The sequence below is a fragment of the Crocuta crocuta genome, unplaced genomic scaffold (genome assembly GCF_008692635.1).
Source record: "Crocuta crocuta isolate KB4526 unplaced genomic scaffold, BGI_CrCroc_1.0 scaffold2174, whole genome shotgun sequence".
Taxonomy (NCBI): Eukaryota; Metazoa; Chordata; class Mammalia; order Carnivora; family Hyaenidae; genus Crocuta; species Crocuta crocuta.
This window is the reverse complement of record NW_027532818.1, coordinates 378,610-405,257: the sequence shown is the minus strand read 5'-3', so window position 1 is coordinate 405,257 and position 26,648 is coordinate 378,610. Positions and strand designations below refer to the sequence as shown.

The following is a 26,648-nucleotide window of genomic DNA, read 5'->3' as shown; positions in this document are numbered from 1 at the left end:
CCTCAGTAGTGGTAACGGGACATGCAGGTCCGGGGAACTTCTCCTTCTGCACATTGAGTGCTGACAATGAGATTCATACGAGCGCTCTTAGAAGAGATGTTAGTGTGTCTAACAACGGTGCTGACCTTCAAGTTTGGCCAAGATCCATGTTGTGTTATGCTTTCCCTTAAGTGACCAAGATTATTTGCAATGCAGTATTTCTTCGTGCAGGTAAACGAGTTGTGCCCTCCACCCACGTGTTGAGCGTGTTTCTCAAGATTCTAGCAGTGCTGACACCACAGTGGCCCAGACCGTGGTTGTCACTGGCAACTTGCTGGTAACGAGGTATGTGATGACGTGGGTCTTCTCACAGTACATGTACCTGACGCTCAGCTCTCTAGGTGGGTGAGGATGGGCTCTCTCGCACAGTGAACCAAGCTTGTTTGAAAACTTCCTACTGAGCTCTCTGCTAGCTCTCCGATTCCAGATGAGGCGGTAGTACGTCATTCGGTACATTCACTTGTATTAGTAGAAAAAGTTAGTGTGGCCCCGTGAGTGTTGAAGGATAACACACATGCAAATATCGATCGCACTGTCTTCTCAAAGGTCCTCCCCTTGGGTTTTATGTTGGCGTCCAGGGAAGTAATGCTCGTTTTGGCTGAGATTAGTGTTGACGTTTGATTACTGAAAACATCCAGGTAGAGTGGGTGTGTCCCATAATGACGGAGTGGCCAGGCTATTTGCAGATACTTGCTAACAAAAGTCGTTTTCTTTATTAGCTCTCATAACGTCTTGGCAGCAACCTGGGAAAGACATCGCTGCGCACCTGACTCTGATGTGAGGGCAGACGTGCCGGTACGTACACAGGTGAGTGAGGACGCGGGCCTGAACCCCGGCACAGGCCGTCTCCTGGCCAGGCAGCCAGGGAAGGGACGGCAGTGTCTCAAGAGTTGTTACCTTGATTTCTTCGCAGGCAGTCGGGTATGAATCCATAGTCTCACTAATTCTAGAAAGCATGAGTGTTTACTTGTTATATCTTAGAAAAGACTTCTGCCNGGGTTGAGAGATGGCCATATGCACGTCGTTAACATTGTGTCCTCAACCACAGCAATAGCCTTGAAAAGTTTGCTGGTGTGCCCTGAAGACATGTTGTCTTAAATTTTGATGATCTTGACCTTCAAGGACTGCAGCAATTCAGTTGGCGGTAATATATCCCATAAGGATAAAGTGACTACAGTTATTGTAGGTGTTCTGGTTTAGAACAATTTGTGTCCCTTTACACACCTGTTATAATGTGTTTTTCAGGTTCCTGTCAAAGATATCAAAGCGGGGACATTTCTGACATTCAGTATGTGATTAGGGGTACCTTCAGTGTGTCAGGCCCTCTGATCTTCATGAATCTATTTCTCCAAGGTTTGGTTGAATGCTTGAACTTGTTTACCTCTGTGGATTATTTAAAGCATTCAGGAAGAAATGATAGTGTTTTTACCAGTTGAAGCAAACCTATTATCCCAGCATTGTATATTTTAGAGGAAATTTATGTTTAACCATGTGAATGTTTAGTGACTCACGACTCTTCAGGTAATAACCATGGATTTGAGGTTCACAGGCTTTACCATGTTTATTGTAGGTGAACAGTGAAGACATTATGATGTCTGACACTGGCTAGGACCTTGGCCTCCTTCAAGATCCCAGGTAGGTTTGACGGGCCTACAATGATGGAAGTGCACAAGGTTATTTCCCATGTCCTGGTAGAGAGGGTTATCCATTGACCAATTTGTCACAGTGTGTTTTTCATTGATCTTCATCAAAACGCTGAGAAGTGATATCACAGTGTGATTTTGTTTCCAGGTCCTGTCCAGAATTCATGGTGAACCTTATAATGATCAATTAGAGGACTTTGCTTTTTCCAGGTAAGTGATGATGTGGGCCTTCACCCTGGAAACGACCTAACCATCTGATATGTGGATAAGTGTGGATGGATTTCCCAGCTTTTTTTGTTAGTATGTTTTTGGTTTTGTCTCAACAGGTATTCAGGTAAGAAATGATACGCTCCCAACAAATGCTAGTTGCATGCTAGTAAGTATTTTAAAGTTTAGTGACAGTGTGTGTTTAGCCCTAGTGGTGACGGGGATACACAGCAGGTATACACATCTGTTATACCCACCACAGCACTGTAGTGAGCATGACATTTTATAGATTCACAGGAGATAATGGTTTCTCTGACAATGGAGTTGACCTTGAAGTTCTCGTTCTGCCAAGATCCAAAGTGTTGATGATCCCTGCAGTGATGGAAATAAACAGTGTTAAGTAATTATAAGTATTCTGTTTTTCCCTCAGGTAACACAACTTTTGTCTTAAACAGGTCAATTGTGTTTTTTCAGGTTATGGTTATCAGTCATGCTACAGTGCCTCATGTATGAGGACCCATGTCCCATGTCTCATTAATGGGACCCTGCTAGTCACCTGGTAAGTGATAATGAGGATGTGACACTGTAGTTGAGATCAGCTGTTCCTCAGATATCTAGGTACGTGAGGATGGGGTCCCAGACACTAACCACAGCGTTCCCATGTCTTCTCTGCAGGTACATGTTAAAAGTCTTTGCTGTTGCACAGGTAGGAGATTAACTCATTAGACCTCTCTATTTTCAGATTGGTATGTAATTAATAATGTTTTGAATATTCTTACATTACCCATATTTGTAGCTTGTATGCAGAAAAATTAATTTCTCTCTAATGATACTAGTAATACATACCATTTTACCATATTCTTGTTCTGGGATTGTGTTTTGTACACTCCATTTGATAAAAAGATATGCAGGTATCCAGATAATCTTTCATATTGTCCATCTTCACAATATTGAACATGGAATCTTTATAAGTATCTCTTAACAAAACAAGGTATTTTTTACCAGAGTTAGTCTTGTACTTCTCCAAGTATCCAGCTAATCATGATGAATCTCAAAATGATACACTCGACCAATGGGTTCTGCAGTAGATCAGGTAGAATAAGACATGTACTAAACATATTCCTGATTGATAGGCTCCCCCATATTTAATGAGGCATATAGAAGCATCTAGGTAAGTGATGATGTGAGCCTAAACCACAGCACAGACCATCTGATCTTAATCTGTAAGTAAGTGATTGTGCCCCCAACGCTTTTGTTACTACGATTTTGTTGCTGGTATTCAGCTAAGAAATAATAGAGTCCTTACTAAGTGTAGTGACCATGACTTTACAGTTTTTAAATTTTGGAGAGAACTTCTATTTACTCCTGTGAGTGTTGACACTTGAATGTATGTATCATTGTCAAGGAGTTTCCACGCCAGTAGCAAGTACCATGTTGTTGCAGGAATCCAGTTAAAACATGATGGTTTCTCTGACAAAAGTGTAGACCTGAATTAATGGAAGCATCTGGTAGGTAGAGCTGATGTGTTCCATAGTCATGGAAGTGAGCAGGATTATTAGCAAGTGTTCTGGTGGGACAAGTTGTGTGCTGAAACATGCTCTTCCTGTGTGTTTCTTCAGATTCTTGTCAAGAAAACCCAGTGAACCTAATAATACTCACTGATGGAACGTTGGTCTTAACCCGGTAAGCGATCACGTCTGTGCTACCACAATCCAGACCTTTTGATCTTCCATCTGAAGATAAGTGAGGGTGATGTCCCTAACATTTGTGTTACCATATTTGTTTACAGGTATCCCATTAAGGTCTTTGCTACTATACAGGTAGGAGATGATGTGTCATTAACTTAGACATTATTTTCAGAAATCTATGTTATTAATGATACTGTTAAGGCTCTTACAGTAACCCAGTGTTAGCATGTAGGCAGTTAAGAAATTCAATTGTCCCTCACAATCATAGTATGCCTGAGAATTTCTTATTGTTTAGAGAGAATGTGTTTTGGACTGATAGAGGGACTTTCAGATATCCACGTGATTCATCTAGTATTCATCGCTGGGTTACTAACAATGGGAATTTTGCAGGTATTCCTTCAAAAGAGGAAGTTTGCTCTTACTAGGGACTGACCTCCCGAGTTTTTCAAGTATTCAGGTATTGTTCATGGGCCCTGAAATGAAACAAATGACGAAGGGAATTTGGAGGTGTAGAGGTAGAATGATTCATGGACCAAACTCTTTTCGCAGTGTTTTTCAGATTCGTATCAAGTCCTCACATAAGCCTACGAATGGTAAGTTCACATGGGACGTTGCTGTTACCAAGGTAAGTGATGACGTCGGCCTAAACCACAGGACAGGTCGCCTGATCTTCATATACATACGTAAGAGGTGATGGTATCTCTAATACTTATTTTTAACACTCTTTTTACAAAGATTCAATTAATAAAGGATAGATTCCAACCAATTCTGGTAACCATTGTTTTTCACACTTAATATTGAAGAGAAAAATTTACCTCTGTGACTGTTGAGGGATTGTGTGTATGCAAACAATTGTCACGATGCTCTCTCCACCTTAAGTACTATGTGGTTTTTATAAGGTTCCTGTTATGAAATGATGGTGTTATCTGACAATGGTGTTGACCTTGAATTAGTCCACGTATCCAGGTAGACTTGATGTGCTGTGTAATAATAATATCCATGGTTATTTGCAGATGTTCTGATTAGAAAAAAAAGTTGTGCCCCTTAATATATACTTCACACAATGTTTTTCAGGTTCTCGTCAAGATCCCATGATGAACCAGAAGTCTTTAACAGAGGGACATCTCTGGTATGCAGGTAAGTGAGGACATGCACATCCCAGGCCATCTGATCTTTATATATCTGAGTGGATAATGTTGGATCATCCTAACCTCTTTTACCATGTGAGTTCCCAGCAGGTGCTCAGGTAAGCAAGCAGTCATAATGTTTTGCTAATTGTAACAACCATATTATTCTGCTGTTGTATTGTACAGAAAATATATGTTTAACCATGTGAGTATGGAGTCATTTGCATGTATCCAGATAATTCCTGGATTTCTACCTCATAGTTGTAACTGTCACATTTTAGAGATGTGTAGTAAGGAAATGATGTGTCTAAATTTGCCTAACCCTTTCTGCCTCTCTCTCTCTCTCTCTTCCAAAATACACTTAGGGAAATAAAAGAAATGACAGAGGTCCTTAGCAATTTTAATAACCATGAGTTTCTACTTTGCATATTTTAGAGAAAATTTATGCTTCATCCTCTAAGTATTGAGAATTGGGCCTGTAGGTAATTGTAGTGGACTCTCACCCCAGTAGAAACCACAGGATTTTTCCATGTATCCGGTCAACTAGTGTTGGTCTCTCCTGACAACAGTGGGTTGACCTTGGATTGGTGCAAGTATGTCGCTAGAGATGATGTGATCCCTAACAATGGAAGTGAACAAGGTCAGGTGCAGTGGTCTTGAGAGAGCAAATTATATCTTAAAACACATTTTTGTGTTTCCTCAGGTCCTGTTAAGAAAACAGAGTGAACTCAAAATGGTTAACCTTGCTAGTGAGCAGGTAAGTGTTAAAGGGAACCCTACTACCATGAAGACCACCTGACCTTGAGTGTCTAGGTAAGTGAGGTTGAAGTCCCTAACATTGGTGTTAATGTGGTTTATTTTTTAATTTTTGTGGGTATCAGGTTAATATCTTTGCTAGTATGCAAGTATGAGATGATGTGATGTTGACTGACTAAAAACCTTTGTATTAAAGATTTTATTTTTAAGTAATTTATCCACCCAATGTGGGGCTCAAACTCACAACTCTGAGATCCAGAGCCGCATGCTTCACTCACTGAGCCAAGCAGGTACCCCTAAAGACATTTGTATATTCAGAAATCTACATAATTTATGATTTCAAGTTTCTTGTGCTTACTTTCTTTATGGAATGTATTCAGTTAAGAGTTTACTGTGTCCCTTATAATACCGGTAGCAGTAAGTTGGGTTTTTTTGGGGTTTTTTTGTATTCTTGTTTGGAAATAGTATTACTTAACATAGTAGTTATATACAAATTTGCAGATATCCGGGAAATTTATCATATTGTCCTTCACTACTTTATTGACTATGGAATTATTATAAGTAATTTGAAGACATGAAGGTGTGTCTTCCTAGGGATTGACCTTGAAGTTCTGCAACTATCCATGGGTCCTGAAATGATACAGTGATCAAGGGAATGTGCAGGTGTAGAAGTAGAATGAGTCATGCACAAAAATATTTTCTACGGTGTTATTTTTCCAGACTCGTATCCACGAATCACAGTGAGCCTATCGACGGTAGCTAACATGAGATATTGCTGATGTCACCGTAGTGATGACGTGGCCTAAGCCACAGTGTACTGGCCGTCTGATCTTCAGACAGCTAGGTAAGTGCTGATGGTGTCCCTAACACTTGCTGTTATCATGAATTCTCTGAAAGTATTCAAGTGGGAAATGACAGATTCCTTAGTAATTCTTGAAACCATGAGTTTTCAGTGTTTAAAAAAACTCCAGTTTAACTCTGAGTTAATGAGGGATTGTGCATATCAGGTACATATCAGGTATTCATCTTTATGTCTCAACCACAATAGTGATCATGGAGATTTTGCAAGTGATCTGTAAAAGTTGTATTACCTGATGATAGTGTTAGCCTTGGGGTAGTACAGATATTCAAACAGATGTAACGCTTTCATAAGGACGGAAATGACCGAGCTAATTAATCGGTATCCTGGTAGAACAAACTATGTCCTTTCACACATGTATCGTATTGTGTTTTCCGGGTTTCTAGTCAAGAGCTTATGATGAACCTCACACTAGTGATTCTCTGGGGACATGTCTGTTCCCCAAATAAGTGATGATGTTCACTTTCATCATTTCAAACCATCTGATCTTCTCATATCTTGATCTGTGTTATCGATGGACTAAACTTGCTTACCGTGTGTTTTTTTTTTTTTTTAGATAATCAGGTAAGAAATGACAGCATCTTACAAAATACAGCAATATTGCTATTCTAGTGTTTTCTATTTCAGAGAAAATTTATGTTTATTTGAGTGTCAGGTGAATTCTGTTTTGAATACCCGTAATCATGGAGTTCTGTGGTATAGCAGTAATCTTGTTGTTTTCTAGGTGACTAGAAAGGGGTGAAGGTATGTCTGTCTTTGGCATACATAGACCCTGAAGTATTGCAACAATCCAGGAAGATCTGATGGGCCCTGCACTGATCGCAATGAACAAGGTCATGTGCAGCGTCCTGGTAGAAGAGGAGTGTCCACAGACACATTTTACACGAAGTGTTTTTAATTACCATCAAGTGGTCATGGTAAATTTCAAAATGATCATTGATGGGACTTTGCTTATAGTCAAGTAAGTGATAATCTGGGCCTTAAGCACCCTGCACATTGATTATGAGATACTGAGGTAAGGGTGGATGGTGTTCCTAACTGCTCTGTTTCCGTGTTTCTGTGCAGGTTATCAGTTCAGAAATGATACTGTCCCAACTAGTGCTAGTAAGTGTGAGCCCTTATTTATTTAAATTTAGATATAATGTGTATTGAACCTGGGTAGTGATAAAGGGACATGCGGGTCCAGGAAACTTCTCCTGTTACACATCAAGTATTGACTGTGAGATTTGTACGAGCGCTCTTAGAAGAGATGTTAGTGTGTCTAACAATGGTTTTGACCTTCAAGCTCGACCAAGATCCATGTTGTGATAGGTTTTCCCTAATGATGGAAGTGACCCAGATTATTTGTAAATATACTGTTTCTTTTTGCAGGTAAATAAGTTGTAACTTGCCACACACTTTTTGAATGTATTTCTCAAGATTTTAGCAGTGACATCACAGTGACTCAGACCGTGATTGTCAGTAAGAATTTGCTAGTAACCAGGTAAGTGATATTGGGGATGTGACACTGTAGTTGAGATCAGCTGTTCTTCAGATGTCTAGATACATGAGGATGGGGTCCCAGACACTAACCACAGCGTTCCCATGTCTTCTCTGCAGGTACATGTTAAAGGCTTTGTTGTTGCACGGATATGAGATGTTGTCACATCGATTCATTAGACCTCGCTGTTTTCAGATAGGTATGTAATTAATGAGGTTTTGAATACTCATATGTTACACATACTTTTGGCTTGTATGCAGTACAATTAATTTGTCCCTAACATTACTGGTAAAAGGAATATTGTACCATATACTTGCTCAGGGATTGTGTTTCCTACACTTCTACTGATAAAGGATATGCCACAGCTATGCCGGTAATCTATCGTATTGTCCATCTTCATAATAGTGAACATGGAAATTTTACACATACCTCTTTAAGAGAAGAAGGTATTTCCTCCCAGGGCTTAGTCTCGGACTTGTGCAAGTATCCAGCTAGTGGCGATGAATCTCAAAATGATGCACTTGAGCAATGGAATCTGCTGTAGGTCACATAGAAGACGGCATGTGCTGAACTTATTTTCCACAATGTGTTTTTCAGGTTTATGTGAAGATATCCTGATTGATAGGCTCCTGTATCATATTTAATGAGGCATATAGAAGTATCTAGTTTAGTGATGATGTGGACCTAAACCACAGCATAGGGCATCTGATCCCAATATGTGGGTAAGTGATTGTGCCCCTAACACTTTTGTTACTATGATTTTGTTGCTGGTATTCAGCTAAGAGACGATAGAGTCCTTACCATGTCTAACAATCATGACTTTACACTTTTTAAGTTTTGGAGAGAATTGAGATTTATTCCTGTGAGTGTTGACATTTGAACGTATGTATCATTGTCAAGGAGTTTCCACACGAGTAGTAAACCCCGTATTGGTGCAGGGGTCCAGTTAAAACATGATGGTCTTTCTGATGAAATTGTTGACCAGAATTAATGGAAGTATCAAAGTAGAGCTGATGTGTTCCATAATAACGGAAGTGAAAAAGGATTATTAACAGGTGTTCTGGTAGAAGGGTTGTGTTCTTAAACATATTTTTCCTGTGTGTTTCTTCAGATTCTTGTCAGGAAACCTCAGTGGACCTAATAGTATTCACTAATGGAACGTTGCTGTTAACATGGTGAGTGATAAAGTGTTTTCTGCCACAGTCCAGACCATGTGATCTTCCATCTGAGGGTAGGTGAGGGTGACGTCCCTAACATTGGTGTTACCATGTTTGTTTACAGGTATCCTTTTAAGGTCTTTGCTACTCTCAGGTATGAGATGATGTGACATTTTCTTATTAGAGACATTCTTATTTTCAGATATTTATGTTATTAATGTTTAAGACTCTTATATTTATCTTTATTTTGGCGTGTATTCTCCTAAGAAATTAGTATACCCCCAATAACACTAGTAAGAATGTGATTTTCTGTATTCTTGTTTTGGGATACTGTGTATTTAATACTTGTAGTGATAGAATGATACAGGTATTCTATTACATAGTCTACCATAGCATTATTGACCATGGAGTTTTTGCAAGTATCCATCAAGAGAGGAAGGTATGTCTTCCTCAGCTTTAATCTGAGAGTTTTACAAGTAACCAAGACGAATTTCAAGTGTAGAGGGAGAAGGATTCCCTCTCCACAGTGTGACTTTCAGGTTCATGTCAGAACATTCTGGTAAGGTGAGCCTGTTATTGGTAGTTAGTGTGGAACATTGCTGGTGCCTAGGTAAGTGACAAAGTGGGCCAAAGCCACAGCACATGCCATGTGTCTTTCATATACTACAGAAGTCATAGCTTGCCTACGCTTTTCATTGCCATATTTCTCTTGCTTGCCATTTGTTAGTTTAGGTATTTCATTTAGAAATGAGAGTATCCTTGTCAATTCTAGTAACCACGTACCTTCTTTTATGTTATAGAAAATACATGTTTAACCTGGTGAGTTTTGAGTGACTTGTGGGTATCTTCCTAATGATTATGGAGTTCCCTGTTACAGCAGTAACCCTGTGGCCCTTGACAGCAGTTAGGAGGTGTGGGTGTTTTTAACAGTGGTGTAGACCTTTGAGAACTTGCAAGTATCCAGGGAGAGAAGAGGTGTCTCATAAGGTGGAAGGGACTGAGGTCATTTGCAGGTGTTCGGTGGAAAATATGTGTCCATCTGCCCACTTGTCACAATGTGTTTTCAGATACCTTTCAAGAGATCGTGGTGAGCTTGTCTTGCAGTAAGTGATGGTGTGCCTTAAGCATCTGTAGACCTTCTATCTTGAGATGTGTAGGTAAGTGATGATGTTATCACTAACATTTGTGTCACCACGGTTTTGTTTGGGTTTTTTGTTTGTTTTTCTTTCTTTTTTTTTGGTAGGTATTCTGGTAAAAATAGCACCTCAAACAGTGGTAGCAAACATTAGCTCTCACAGGATTAAGAGCTTAGGGCCACCCGGCCAGTCAGTGGAGCATGCGACTCTTGATCTCGGGTTGTGAGTTCAAGCCCTGTGTGGGCCTACAGCTTACTTAAAAATAAATCAATACATAAGAGCTTCTGTTTCATGTGTGTCTAACATAAATAGTGACCAAGGTCTATGCAGGTAAGTTTTGTAGGTTTCACACCTCGGTATTGACCATAAGATTTTTCCAGGCAGTCAGTCGAGAGGTGATGATGTCTCTGATACCCGTGTAGAACCTGAAGCTCCACCAGGGCCCAGGTAACGCTGACGGTCCCCACAGTGACGGAGCTGACCAAACTTCTTTCTGGGTTGCACTTGCAGATCACATTGTTGCCTTGGGTGCATTCTGGGGTCTCTTTTTTAAGGTTCCTTGTCAAGAAACTACTATGAATGTGATCAAGGTCGTGAACAAAATCTTGTTAGTAACCAGTGAAGGGATAAAGAGTTTTACTCCAGTAAAGACCATCTAATCTTCAGATGATCAAAGCAAGTGAGAATGGCGTCTCTAACATCTGTTTTCATTTTTTTGCAGATAAGCCGATAAGGTTTTGCTAGTCAACAGGTATGAGGTGATGTGACATCAACTCAGACATCATTTTCAGGACTCTGTGTGGCTAATGATATTGTTTAGGCTCTTAGAGTAACCTAGTGTTAGGCATGTAGGCAGTTAAGAAATTCGGCAGTCCCTAACAGTCATAGTATGCCTGAGAATTCCTTATTGTTTAGGGATAATATGTGTTGAACAGATAGTAGGACTTTCAGATATGCAGGTAATTCATCATATTGTTCATCATTGTGCTACTACAGTGGGATTTTTGCAGATATTCCTTCAAGAGAGGAAGACAGCTCTTACTAGGGGCTGACCTCCGAGTTTTGCAAGTGTTCAGGTATTATTGATGGGTCCTCAGATGATACAAATGACCAAGGGAATTTGCAGTTGCCCATTAGGATTAACTTGTACCAAACACATCTTTCACCGTGTGTTTTTCAGGTTCCTGTCAAGGCATCCTGGTGAACCTAGCAGAGGTCATTAACGGGGAACTTTCTGCAAGCCTGCAGGTAAAAGAGGGTGTGGGCCTAAGCCTCAGGCCATCTGAGCTCCAGATAGCTAGGTAAGCGATGGTGATGTTCATAAGGAACGTTTTCTCATTACCATTATATTTTTGCAGGTCTTGAGGTAAGAGACATTGTGGCCCTTACCAATATAAAAACCATGCGTTCTCACTTTTATATTGAGAGGATATAAACACGATAGCCCTGTCCGTGTTGAAGGATGGTACTCGTACAGGTGATTGTCATGGAGTTCACACCCCAGCAGTAACCACCGAATTGGGCAGATGTCCAGTCAAGTAGTGACGGTCCCTCCTGACAACTGTGTTGACGGGCCGAATGCGAGACAGAGTGGTACGTTCCATAGCACCGGGACTGAAAAGGGCATGGTTAGGTGTTCTGGCAGAGTAATTTGCATTTCAAACCCATTGTTTTTTTTGTGCATTTACAGGTTCTTGGCAGGAGAACACAATGACCCTCCCGCTGGTTATTAACGCATCCTTGTTAGTAACCGGGTAAGTGATAGAGGGGGTCTGACTGAAATGCAGACCAGTCTAATCCCCAGTCTCTAGGTAAGTGAGGATGGTGTCCCTAACACTGTGTCACTGTGCTTATTTGCAGATACCCTTTTAAGATCTTTGCTTGTACACAGGTATGCAATAACGTGACATTGACTCCTTAGAGACGTTCCTATTTTTAGATATCCACGTATTAACGTGTTTAAGGTTCTGACATTTACGTTGTTTTGGCAAGTACTCTGGAAAGAAATTAACGTATTGCTAGAATACTAGTAAGAATGAGAGTTTTCTCACTCTCTAGATCCTGTGTTTTGAAAATGAGTAGTGATAGAAGGATATGCAGGTATTGAGGTAATTGAGAATCTTGTCCATCACAGCATTATTGACCATGGCTTTCTTGTAGGTACCCCTTCAGAGGGGAACCAATCTCTTCCTAGCTTTGAGCTTGGAGTTCTGCAAGTACCCAGGTAGTGTTGATGGATCCCAAAACAATACAAGTGACCAAGAGCATTTGCAGGGGTATGGATTAAATAAGTTGTAAACAAAATCTCCACAATGTGTTTTTCAGATTCACTTCAGGACATTATGGTGAGTCTGTCAGTAGTTGTTCGTGTGAGACACTGGTGGTAGGAAGGTAAGCGATGATGTGGGTCCAGCCCAGACCATCTGGTTTTCATATGCCTGGGCAAGTGATGAAGTGCCCTAACACTCCGTGTTACCATGATTTTTCTTTTTTGCAAGTATTCAGGGGGGAAAATGATGGCTTTACCAGTTCTAGAAAACACAAGTGTTCACTTTTATATTTCGGGAAGGTTTAGGTCGAACACTGTGAGTGTTGTGGCATTACATATATACAAGTATTTATCTTGTGTTCCATCCATAGTACTATTGATAAGATATTTAGAAGTGTCCACACACTGGTAGTTTTCTGACATTGTTGCTAACTTTTAATTAACCAGTACTCAGAGTTGGTTTGTTCCATAATGATGAGATGAATAATCTCATTTGCAAATGTCATGGTAGAAAAAGTTGTTTCCGTTAACACCGAATTCATAACGTGTTTTACAGATCCTTGTCAAGACCTCCTGATGAACTTGGCATCAATCATTAATAGGGGCGGATATGTTGTTGTTACACAGGTAAGTGAGGATGTGGCGTGGCCCTAAACCACGGCTCAGGACATCCAGTCTCCAGAGAGCCAGGGAAGTGACGATGGTGTCTCTATGAGCTGTTACCTGATTTCTTTACAAGTATTCAGGTAGGAGCTGATAGTCCTTTCTAATTCTAGAAACTGTGAGTTTTTACTGTTTGTATTTTAGAAAAGATGTTTGTTTAGCCCTGTGAGTGTTAAAGGATTGCCATAGCCAGATATTTACCATGACGTTTCCAACCATAGTAATGACCTTGGAAATTCTGCAGGTGTCCTATAATGAAATATTGTCTTACCTGACGACAGTGGTCTTGATCTTGGAGGACTGCGAGCTTTCAGGTAGAGGTGATGTTCTCATAATAGTGAAAGTGACAAAGGTTATGTAGAGGTGTTCTGGTTACAGCAAGTCACATCCCTTTACACATATACCATGATGTATTTGTCAGGTTCCTTCAAGATCATGAAGCACTTAACAGTGGTCGCTGATGGGGGACGTTTCTTGTCTCAAGGTATGTGGTAATGTGTATCTTTACCGCATCAGACCTCTCTGTGTGTGTGTGTGTGTGTGTGTGTGTGTGTGTGTGTGTGTAATAGGTAAGGTGCTGATTGCCTTAGCTTGTTTTACTGTGTGATTCTTTTTAAGGTAAGAAATGATCATGTTTTACCAGTTCTAGAAATCATGTTATCCTACTGTTATCTACTCTAGAGGAAACTTATGTTTAACCATGTGAGTGTTGATCAGTTTGTGGGTATCCATATAACGATCACGAAGTTGTGCATCACACTAGTGACCATGGTATTCTTACTGGTAATTATTCAAGAGATGATGGTGTTTCTGACAGTGGTGTAGACTGTGGAATACTGCAAGAATCCAGGTAGAGTTGATGGGTCCTGCAATGACGAAACTGAGCAATGTTATTTGGAGGGTCCTGGTAGGAGAAGTATGTCCATAGTCACCTTTATCATAATGTGTCTTTCAGGTTCCAGTCAAGAAATCATGGTGTACTTCATAATGACCATTAACAGAACTTTGCTCGCAGCCAGGTGAGAGATGATAGGAGCCTAAAGCACCTTACGAACAATCCAGTCTTCAAATATTTAAGTTAGCATGGATGGGCCTAACATTTGTGATAGCATGTTTTTCTGTGTGTATTCAGTTAAAAAATGATATTGTCCCAACCAATGTTAGTAGTAAGCATTAGCCTTTAGTACTCTAGAGTTTACGTTCAATGGGTGTTTAAACTTAACAGTGGGGGAGGCATATAACAGGCGTCTAGGTAAGTTTTTCTACTCGTACCTATCTCTTTTAAGTTCTTTGCTAGTATAAAAATATGAGATGATGTGACAATAAGTCATTAGGGATTTCTTATCTTCAGATATAGGTAATTAATGTTTCCTAGACCTTTAATCTTCTCGGCGTATACACAGTTCAGAAATGAATTTGTTGGGGCGCCTGGGTGGCTCAGTTGGTTAAGCTTCCGACTTCGGCTCAGGTCATGATCTCACGGTTTGTGGGTTCAAGCCCCATGTCGGGCTCTGTGCTGACAGCCAGCTCAGAGCCTGGAGCCTATTTCAGATTCTGTGTCTCCCTCTCTCTCTGACCCTCCCCTGCTCGTGCTGTGTCTTTCTCTCTCTCTCCAAGAAATAAATAAAACATTTAAAAAAAAAAAAGAAGAAGAAATGAATTTGTCCCTAACGGTGGTAGTGAGCATGAGGTTTTACTGTCTCCTCATTCGGAGATAGTATGTGTTTTTACACTCATACCAATGGACCTATAGTCCGTTATCTATCCAGCTAATTTGTCATATATTCCATACCCATGATAATGACCACAGGATCTTTGCAGGTATCCCCTCAAAAGATGAAGGGAAATCTAACTAGAATTAACCTTTTGAGGTCTGCATATTACCCAGTAATGTTAAAAGGGTCCCAAAATAATACACTGACCAAGAGAATTTGCAGTTGTCCAAGTAGAATAAAAAATGTGTAGGGAACAAGTTTTCTATGCTGTGTTCTCAGGTTCCTGTAAAAACATCATGGGGAGTGTATCCATCGTGGTAAATGAGGCACATAGAGGTGTTGAGGTAAGTGATGACGTGGGCCTGAACCACAGCACAGATCATCTGATCCGATGCGCAGGTAAGGGATTATGGCCCTAACGCTTCTTGTTACTATGATTTTGTTACAGGTATTCAGGTAAGAAATAGTCCTTACCAAATCTAGTGACCTTGACTTTATACCCTTTACATTTTAGACACACATGTTTAACCCTGTGAGTTTTGAAAGTTGATTGTATCCATAACTGTTCATTTCCCACCCTAGTAGTAAGCACAGTATTTCTGCAGATGTCCAGGTAAGACGTGATGGCTTCCTTCTGTTGAAGCTGTTGACCTGAGTTGATGCAAGTATCGAGGCAGAGTTGATGTGCTCCATAATAACGGAAGTGCAGAGGGTTATTGGCACGTGCCCTGGTAGAGCAAGTCGTGTCTGTAAACATATCCATCCTATGTGTTTCTTCAGTTTCTTATCAGGAAAATATCAACCTCACAATGTTTTTGTTTGTTAATGGAACCATCTGCTCTTCAGTGTGAAGGTGGATGAGGAAGATGTCTCTAACACTTGTGTCACCATGTTTGTTTGCACATATCTTGTTCAGCTCTTTGCTGCTAGTTTTTATTTTCAGATATCTATGTGATTAATGTTCAGGACTCATATTTATCTTCAATTGGTGTATATGCAGTTAAGACATTAATTTGACCCTAATAATACTAGTAAAACTTAGGTTTTTCATACTCTTATTTAGAGATAATGTGTAATCCAAGTAATTTATCCTATTACTATCATCATTCTATTGACCTTGGGGAATTTTTTTCAGGTGTCCCTTCAAGAGAAGTAGATGTCTCTTCACAGGGTTTATCCTTGGAGTTCTGCAAGTAAGTATCCAAGAAACACGGAGGGGTCTCAAAACGATACACGCGATCAAGGGAATTTGCAAGTGTGGAGGTAGAATAATTCATGTACCCAAAACAATTTCCATGATGTGTTTTCTCAGGTTAAGGCGAAGACCTCGCAGTGACCTTAGCAATGATAGTTACTGTGAAACATTACTGGAATGGAGGTAAGTGATTCTGTGGGTCTAAACCATGGCACATACCATCTGATTTTCATATAGCTAGGTTAGTGGGGAGTGTCCTTACACTTCTTGTTACCATGAATTTTTTTTAAGGTATGCAGATGAGAAATGATAGTCCTTAGCAATTCTGGAAACCATGAGTTTTTTCCTTTTTATATTTTAGAGAAAATTTTATTTTATCCCTGTGAGTAATGAGGGGCTGCCATATTTAGGTAATTATCATGATATTCCTAACCCTAGCAGTAACCATGGAAAGTTTGCATTTGTTTCATAATGAAATGTTGTATCTGATAATGATCTTGACCATGGTTGAAATTAATTAATTGTGTGCTAGTAAGTATTAGCCCTTATTACTATTTGTTTAGAGTTCCCATGTAATATGTGCTTAACCTGAGCAATGACAGAAGGATATGAAGATGTACAGCTAAGTCAACAGTACTGACCTTGAGATTTCTACAGGTACTCAGAGATGATCTGTCTCTAACACTGATGTTGACATTGAACTTTCGAAAGATCCAGATAGTATTGGTGATTCCCTTAATGATGTGACTGTAAAATGATTTGTTGGTACCGTGTTTTGTTTTGTTTTTATTTCTCACAAATAAAACTAACGGTCATTAAGTCCCTAAACATTTGTTTTTCAGTTTCCAGAAGTCGTGATATACTGAACCTATACATGATTGTGAGTTGAACTTTGATAATCAGGTATGTGCTAACGTGGGTGTAACCCCAACACAGATCATTCGATATTCACATATCTAGGTAAGTGAGGATAGTTATCTCTCAACACAGTGTTACATGGTTTGTGTTGTTTTCTTTGCACGTATAACTGTTAAGGTCTTTGCTAGTGTACAGCTAGGAGATGATGTGACAGTGACTCATTAGAGACCTCCTCCATTTCACTATCTACAAAATTAACATTGTAATTAATTAACATTAGACTCTTATATTTCTAGTTTTTGCCATGTTTATAGGTAAGAAATTAATTTCTCCCTAGTAATACTGGTAACAATGAGATTTTTTTAAAGTAGGCTTCACACCTAACATGGAGCCTTCACACCTATTCATGACTGTGAGATCAAGACCTGAGCTGTGAGTCACCCAAATATGTTTTTCGTATTTGTGTCAACATATCATGGTAAACCTGTCATTGGTAGTTACCATTGGACATCGTTGTATGGAAGTAGGTGATAGTGTGGGCCTACGTGCCATCTCTATATGTGACATTCGTATATCTATGTAAGTGTTGTGTTTCTCACATTTCTCATTACCATGACTTTTTTATAGGTAGTCAGATAAGAAATTACAGAGCCCTTAACAAATTCTAGCAGCCATATTATCCTACTGCTTTTTATGTGTTAGAGAAAACTGTTTGACCATATGATTGTTGAGCAGTTTACAGACAGCCACATAATTATGATTGAGCTGTGAGTAACAGTAATCACCCTGGCATTTTTAAGGAGAGCAGTCAAGAGATGCTCTCTCGAACGATGGCATAGAGTATTGCAAGAGTCTAAGCAGAGTTGATGGGTTCTGCAGTGATGACAGTCAGCAAGATTATTTTCTGGGTCCAGGTATAGAAGGTGTGACTATAGACACATTTGCCACAATGTGTTTTGCAGACTCCTGTCAAGAGATTATGGTGAACCTCATAAAGACTATTAGAGGGAATTTGCTTGTATCAGGTAAGTGAAGATCAGACCATCTGACCTTCAGGTATCTCAGTGTTAATGGTGCTATTAACATTTGTGTCACCACGGGTTTTTTGCAGTTACTGTTATGATGTCCCAACCAGTGCTAGCACGCATTAGCCTCTGTTACTTTAGAGTTTAGATATAACGTATATTTAACCTTAGTAGTGAGTGAGGGGTATGTAGGTGGCCTGGCCACTCACTCAACTGTTCCACACCGTGGAATTCACGAAGATTTCAGTAGCTCTTCGGAAAACAGATGATGGTGTCTCTAACACAGGTGTTTACCTTTAAACTCTACCAGGATCCAAGTAGTCTTGATAGCAGTGATGGAAGTGATCAAGATTATTTGTAGGATTTTTAAAAATTTTTTTGTAGATAAAACAATGTTTGTCCTTCAGTGCACTTGTCCATTGTGTTCTCAGATTCCAGCCGTCATGAAATCATGGTGCACCTAACAGTGGTCATTAGCAGGACCTTTCTAGCAACCAAGTAAGTGATAAAGTGGGTCTTACCTCAGCACAGACCATGTGATCTTCAGATAATCTAGGTGAGTGAGTATGGTTTCCCTAACACAGTGTCACTTTGGTTGTTTTTTTTGTTTATTTTTTTTGGCAAGTGCCCTGCTAAGTCCTTTCCTAGTATTCAGGTATGAGATTGTGTGGCATTAACTCAATAGCTGCTTGTTTTTCATATATGTAAATGATGTTTTCAACACCATATTACCTATTTTTTTGGCATGTATGCAGTTCAGAAATTAACTTGACCCAAATAGCACTAGTAAGCATGAGATTTTACTATATTCTTATTCAGAGATTATGTGTTTTTATACACTTGTAAATAGGCGGATATCCAGGAAATTGTTCATACTGCCCATCACCGCATTATTGACTGTGGCATTTTTGCAGGTATCCCTTCAAGAGGAAGGTGTCTCTTACTAGGGTTTAACCCCAGATTTCTGCCATTATCCAGGTAACGTTGATGAATTTCAATGATACAGTTGACCAAAGAATCTGCAGGTGTCCCTCTAGAATAAGATGTGTACCAACCACATTTTCCACAATTTTTTTTTCAGGTTCATGTGAAGACCTCACTATGAGCCTGTTAATGGTAATTAATGGTGTGTACATAGCAGGTACTGAGGTAAGTGATAGTGTGGGCCTAACCCAGAGTACAGATTATATGATCTTCATACATATAAGGAAGTGATGCTGGTGTCCCTAACATTTGTGTTACCATATATTTTTCCAGGCATCCTGTTCAGGTCGTTGATAGTACACAGGTATGAGGTGATGTAATATTAACTCACAGATGTTCTTGTTTGCAAATATCTATGTAATTGTTTTAAAGACTCCTACTTCCCTTGCTTTTTTCAAGTAGAAGTTAAATTAATTTGACCCTGACCATGGGGGAAGGTAGAAAAATTTATAAACAGAGAGGGGAGGGGGAGGCAAACCATAAGAGACTCCTAAGTACAGAGAACAAAAACTGAGGGTTGTGGGTTTCCCACTAGAGGGGAAAGTGGGTGATGGGCACTGAGGAGGGCATTTGTTGGGATGAGCACTGGGTGTGGTATGTATGTGATGAATCACGGGAATCTACCCCCAAAACCAAGAGCACACTGTCTATGCTGTATGTTAGCCAACTTGACATTAAATTATATTTTAAAAAATAAATTGATTTCACCCTAAGAATACTAGCAAGCAGTAGTTTTTATTGTTTTCTTATATGGAGATGATGTGTATTTCTCACTCATACTTGTGTGTCACATATCTAAGCCATTTAGCATATTATTCTAACTGCATTATTAACCATGGAATATTTGCAGGTATTCCTTCAAGAGAGGAAGGTGGATCTTACTAGGGTTTAACCTCAGAGTTCTGGAAGTGTCCAGGTAATGTTTATGGGTCTCCAAATGATACAAGTGATGAGAAAATTCGCAGGTGCATGGGTAGAATGAGACATATTCCAAACATAAACCACCATATGTTTTTCAGAACATGCCAAGAGATCACAGTGAGCCTGTCTATTCCAATTAATGCAGAGACATCACTGGTATTAAGGTAAGTGATGCTCTGGGCCTAATCCACGACATAGACCCCCTGATCTTCCCATATTTAGGTAAGTGATAACCTGTGCTGACACTTCCTGTTGCCGTGATTTTGTTGCAGGCATTCAGGTAAGATGTAAGAATCCTTACCAATTCTAGAGACTACAAATTTTTACTTTGCTGTCTTAGGTAAAACTTATATTTAACACTAGGAATGTTAAGAGATTAAAGGTATACAGGTATTTATCATGGTTTTCCCACCATCGTACTACCCATAGGATTTTTACAAGGGTCCAATCAAGAAATGATAGTTTTCTGACATTGATGTTGACCTTGGAGCATTACAAGTATCCAGGCAGAGTGGATTTGTGTCATAATGGTGAAGGGACCAAAGTTGCTTGCAGGTGTCCTGGTAGCAAAAAGCTGTGTCCTTAAACATATGTTTCATAAATTTTTTTCAGATTCCTGTCAAGAGCTCACAGTGAACGTAACACTGGTCATTCATGGGGATGCTGCTGGTATGCAGGTAGGGGACGGTGTGGGCCTGAACCACAGCACAGGCCGTCTGGTCTTCAGATAGCTAGCCGAGTGATGGTGGTGTCCCTGACACTTGCTACCATGATGTCTGCAGGGACGTTCAGGTAGGAACTGATAGATCCCTTGCCTGTGGAGAAACCATGACTTTTCATTTCTTATGTTTTAGAGGGAAGTTTTGTTGATCTCTGTGAGTGTTGAGTAGTGTCCTATCCAGGCAGTTATGATGATGTTTCCAGCTACGGTAGTGACCATGGAAATGTTGCAGGCATCCTGTTAAGGAAATGTTGTCTCAGCTGACGGTGATCTTGAGCTTGGAGTACTACGGGCATTCTGGTATGGCTGATGTTTCACGGTGACGAAAGGGATGAAGATTATTTGCAGATGTCCTGATAGAACAGGCTGTGCCCTTTATACGTAGGTCATACTGTGTTTTTCAGGTCCATGTCCCGTGATCGTGGTGAACCTAATGGTTAGTGCTAGGAGGCCTTCCTGGTATCCAGGTAAGTGATGACGTGTACCTTCCTCACAGCAGACACCATCCAGTCTCCATATACTGAAGTAAGTGACGTTTGTTCTCGTTTGATCATGGGATGGGGTTTTTTTTTGCAGGTTTTCAGGTAAGAAATGATGATGTTTTGGGGCGCCTGGTTGGCTCAGTCAGATAAGCGTCTGGCTCTTGATTTCGGCTCAGGTCATGATCTCACAGTTAGTTCAAGCCTCGCACTGGGCTCCACACTGACAGTGTAGAGCCTGCTTGGGATTCTCTCTCCCTTGCTCTGTGCCCCTCCCCCACTCGTGTGTGTGTGTGTGTGTGTGTGTGTGTGTGTGCGCGCGCGCGCGCGCACGCGTGCAGTGAGCATTCAAGAGATAATGGTGTCTCTTATGGTGAGATCAGCCTACCTAAGGTTCCAGGTAGGCTTAATGAGTCCTGCAGTGATGTGAGGGACAAGGTTTTTACTGGGGTCCAGGTAATCAAAGTGTGTTTTTCAGGTCACTGTTAAGATACCATGGTAAGCCTCATGCAGATCATTAAAGGGATTTTGCTTGGATCTGGGTAAGTGATGATGATAGTCTTTTCCATGCAGTAGGCCATCTAATATTCAGAATATCTAGATAAGTACAGATGGTGTTCCTAACTCTGTGTTGCTGATTTTTTTCAGGTATTCCGCTAAGAAATGATATTGTCAATCAATGCTGGTAAGCAGTAGCCCTTTTTAAAAAAAATTTTTTAATTTATTTATTTTGAAAGAGAGAGAGAGAGAGCATGAGCAGGGGAGGGGCAGAGAGGGTAAGAGAGAGAATCCCAAGCAGGATCCACACTGTCAGCATGGAGCCCAGTGCAGGTCTCAAACTCCCAAAGTGTGAGATCATGACCTGAGCCGAACTCAAGAAATAAAATGCCCCAACCCGTGTTATTTTAAAGCTTAGATGTAACGTTTGTAAAGCCTCAGTAGTGACAGAGACTACAGAAGTGCCCAGGTAGTTTACCATTTTGTCCGCCTCCTGTTTATTGACCGGAGATTCTCACAGTACTCTTGTCGAGTCAGTATGGTGTCTCTAACTGGGAGTTGACCTTGAACTTCTGCAAGTTTCTAGGTAGATTTGATAGGCCTCATAAATTGAATGGGATTTTGCAGCTGTTCAGATAACACATGTATTCCTAACAGAGTCAAACCATGAATTTGTATAGAATCCAATCAAGAGATGACGGAAGACCTTACATCATCTCTTGATTAGAAACCAGAAAAATCCCAAAGTAAATACTATGGTCATGATGAGCACTGGGTGACGTATGGAATTTTTAAGTCACTATATTGTGCACTTGAATTAATACTACACTGTATGTTAACTATACATATATATAAGGGGATTCAAAAACAATCCCAGGGAAGAACGACCTATTCCAGTCACGTAACGATATTTTCCATTTCCAAGAGCTGCCTATGAAAAAAAATCTTGCTCAGATTCCTTCAACGAGAAAGATCAAATGTACTACATATGAGTGAATGAATAACTTCAACCTGTGCTAGTGAAAGAATAAAGTTGAATGCGTGAATGAATGAGTGAGTGAATAAATAAATACATACTATTGTTAGTTGAACCATCATCTCCTGATTTGTATTTTCGCAGACACACCCGCTCAAGAAGAGATCATGGCTCTATTCAAGGTCTCGTCCCTGGAACTTTGCAGGTATCTGGATAGATGTTACGGTTACCTGTAAGTCTGCAGTGCTCAGTAGGTTTTCAGGTATCCAGGTTATAGAATTATCCACAAACACTGTTCTCTCTTTGGCTTTTGTAGATTCCATTTAAGAGATGGTGGAGAACCTCGTGTGGTATTGAAGGCAAAGTTTTACTTGCACTTAAGTACAAGACAGTGGTGTTTATACCAGAGCTAGAGCTCGTGAGATTGTGCAGATTTCCAGGTAGAGAGAGTCGGTGTTTTAAGCCAACATAGTGGCCGTGTTTATTTGTCAGTATTCTTATGCTGTAAGTAGTGATCGGGGAAATTTTGCAGATACCCTGTCACACTGTGAAGGCATCTCTAACTAAGGTGTTTTTTCTTGGAAATTTGTAGGTGTCCAGGTAAGAGCTGATGGTGGCCCTAATCCAGATAACGACCGCGGGAATTTGCAGTTATCCAAGCAAGAGACGACACCGCCCCTACTGTGATCTTGAATCCCCTGCACATTTCTAGGTATCCAGGTAAGAGATGGTATTTGTCCGATTACATTGGTGACCGTGAGGCTTTTACTGGTCTGAAGGCAGATGATGATCATGTCTGTAGCTAGAGTGCTGACCTTTGAATCGTACATGTGTCCAGGTAAGAGTTGATCTGTCCCTTACCATGCTAATGGCCTTAGGATATTCTAGCTGTTCAGACGAGGAGTCGTATGTCCTTAACCGTGTTGGTTACCACAAGATTTTACGGGTATCCACGTAAGATCCCATGTATCTACAATACATTGTTTCTCTTCAGATTTTTAAGGTATTCTGGGATGAGATGATGTTCCTAACGACACTAATGATGACAGGAGTTTGTACATATCCACTCAAGAGCTGATGGCATCTCTCGCAACGTTGGTGGCCGTGCAAATGAAAGAAATGGAATGCTTTTTTTTTTTTTAATTTTTGGAACTATTTGATTTGTTAGAAGAATTATGACATTCAATGAATATTAAATATTATTCAAAATTGTATTTTCTCATATCCATTTTTTTATTCAGTTTCTTCTTAATGACATTTGCACCAGGAATCTTAGGCCCACATTTATGAACTATTTTTTAATATCTTGGAGCCATCAATACAGACCTACTTTATACGAAATGTGGTTATTCCTAAAGAAAACTAGGCCATAGACCCAATTCTTTGTTAAAAGGGTTGGAGAAACCAAGGAAGAGAAATAATGGTGTACATATTTTGGGGGAAAAAATTTGTATCACCGTCCTGAATATTGATATGTTGGAAAAAATATGTGAAACATGATAGAGTTTAATGGGGAGTTGAATATCTCTTCTCTAATTTTGAGTTGTTAAATTATTTAGCTTATATCATTACCATATACAAAAGGAGAGCTGAGTAAGAATTTGGTGATCATTGGGGGGCTCCGTCGGTTAAGCGTCCGACTTGTTTTCAGGTCAGGTCATGATCTCATGGTTCATGAGTTTGAGCCCTACATCAAGCTCTGTCTGCACTGGTGGCCCAGAGCCTGCTTGGGATTCTCTCTCTCTCTCTCTGCCCGTCCCCACCTGCATGTTCTTTCTCTCTCTCAAAGTAAATATATAAACTTTAAAAAACAAAAGAATTTGGTGATCATTCAGCCCACCGCAACCATGAATGAGAGAGGGCTGAGTGCAGAGAGGTTAATCAAGGTCACACAGTTGCCTAGTTGAGCTGTCTAGTTGTGAAGTACACTTTCCACTATCCTGCTCTCTCGGTTTGAAAACCTGAGACCGATTCAAAAGCAATAAAGCAAGTGCTCAAGTGCTTTTTGAATCAATATAGCTCAGGAAATGTACTTCTAATTGGCCAGACTGTTCATCATGCACTTGGCTTTTTTGTTCATATATTCAGTATAAAATTCTTCTTGTCCCTCAGTTTCCATCCTAAACCCCCAGCTACAGATGTCTCCCAATGAAGGGAAGCGACCTAGTCTGAATTTCCATTCAGCCAAGTGGGGTCCCTGTGAACTTCCTTTCTCCCCANAAGTATGGAACCGCCACTCTCCATGTTAGCACCATGGAACAGCTCCTACCCGGAGCAAGACCCGGGTAGGTCTAATTAATTCCATAGGAAAAGAGAAGGAAAGGGTTGAATCTGCAGATGACAATAATGTTAGAGAAGGAAAATTAATGAAGATAAACTTGACAAGATGCCTCCACCCCCGTCCGTGCGCACGGTATCACTCAGTACTTTTTTTAAGTACGTGAGTGCTTCTCGACAGGTTGGATGATTATGGGTCAGTTCATTCAACCACCACTCTTTCTTCTGGTGTGTGAAGGCATGAAAGCTAAAACTCCATTTCCCAGACTTCTTGCAACACGGATGTGTGATTCAGGTGCCATCATCCACTGTCGCAGTATGTTTGACTCTTCCTGGAATTAAGTCCCTGGTAGAGGGGCAAAGGGGTGGACAGGCATGAAAATGGACAACGCTGATTGTCATAGAGTCGAGAGGCTGAAAAAGCTAACCATTGTACCACCACCGAAACACATAAAGAACCAAGGAAAAATTAATCCTCCGTATTAATACATATTACATAGTTACTCTACGGTCGATATAATTTTGTGTTCTGATTTCTATCTCTTAAAATTGTAAATATATATGCACATATTTTACTGTCTCACAAATTGCAAAAATGACCAGGAAAAAATTAAACCTGGAAACTGGTGCACATAGAAGTCCTTCATTCAACACGAAGTACCTAGCAGTAGTCGGTACAGTTCCACGCTCTGGGGGTCTCACCAGTCAAGAAGCTAGATCAGCCATGCCCTAAGGGAGATTACATTTTCTATTATGTTCCCATTCCAGGGACCCATCCATCTGGTGGCCCCGTTATTTCAGGATTTCATGACCCCAGCATAATTATTAATAGCTCTCACTCTCAAGGGTGTCTCATTTTGGACAATAGATGAAATGGACACCGTGGATATAATGATATACGAGTAAAGACATAGTTTAATTAGAAAAACAAGTGCTGTAAGGATATAGGGTAAGGGGATGGTAATTGGGGAAAGGGACTTCTTTAGTTTGAGTGGTCAGGGAAGTTCTCTCTGAGGACAGCTAAGTTAGTGAAAAGAAGGAGACAGCCGAAGATTGAACAGGTGAGCGTTGTAGGAAGGGCAAATGCAAGTAGATGCGTTCGGAGGACAGAAAGAGGCAATGTGGATGGAGCGCAGCGCATGATGGGGTCGAGTGGCCGCGGGGGGTACGGGGGCCAGACTGCGCAAGGCCTTGTATATCGGAGGGAGGAGCTTGGCTTTCATTTGACGTGCAGTGGGTGGTCTTTGAAAGAGAACAAAGTAACTTAATTTGTGTGTCTTTGCCCAGTTTACTCAATTCCATAGCACAGCAAATCCGCACCTGAGGAGGCACTCTGGGTTTTTGTTTTATTTTTTNCTGCAGTTTAGTTTTATTTTTTTTTTTAAGTGTTTAAAATTTTTATTTATTTCTGAGAGAGAGAGGAGAGAGACAGCGTGAGCAGGGGAGGGTCAGAGAAAGAGAAAGACACAGAATCTGAAACAGGCTCCAGGCCCTGAGCTAGCTGTCAGCACAGAGCCCGGAGCGGGGCTCGAACTCACGAGCCGTGAGATCATGACTTGAGCCGAAGTCGGTCGCCCAACCGATTGAGCCACCCAGGTGCCCCCGGCACTCTGCGGTTTAAAGCCCAGTGGCTCCTTGTAGTAATGCCACAGGGACCATGACTTAATGCAAAATCATGTCCCCTTATGACCAACACTGGAATGGGAGGGAAATTCTGAGAGGACTCGAAGCTTACTACCAAGCTTAAATTCTCACAAAACCTTTACAGCGCTTCCCCCAAACTATTAAAGGATAAAATACATCAAAGTCTTCCATTTCAGGACGTTAGAAGAGACTTGCAAACAAATGTGAATTTTTACAAGTTCACTCCATTTCCCGTCTCCTCATCTCTGCCATTTGTTAAGGATTTTGCACTTGAAGGTAGTCGAGATGAGTCTCCAGACACAAGGAGTGGCAGTTGGGGCAGACGGACTCC

The 26,648-nt window shown here is 40.5% G+C and overlaps 1 long non-coding RNA gene across 8 annotated transcripts; it reads left to right on the top strand.

The window, feature by feature from the left end:
• Positions 1–17,451: 17,451 nt before the first annotated feature.
• On the top strand, positions 17,452–23,608 carry LOC144245675 (uncharacterized). 8 transcript variants are annotated; one of them, XR_013339393.1, is made up of 12 exons: positions 17,453–17,817; positions 18,249–18,795; positions 18,899–18,966; positions 19,075–19,105; positions 19,652–19,717; positions 19,821–20,399; positions 20,577–20,597; positions 20,676–20,743; positions 20,848–21,607; positions 22,541–22,601; positions 22,713–23,116; positions 23,391–23,608. It is a non-coding gene; the product is annotated as an uncharacterized LOC144245675 (long non-coding RNA). The 8 variants fall into 8 exon arrangements; XR_013339392.1 differs by having other exon boundaries at positions 17,452–17,817; positions 19,821–20,743; positions 20,848–21,464; positions 21,571–21,607; XR_013339394.1 differs by having other exon boundaries at positions 17,452–17,817; positions 19,821–20,743; positions 22,713–22,755; positions 22,989–23,116.
• The last annotated feature ends 3,040 nt before the right edge of the window (positions 23,609–26,648 follow it).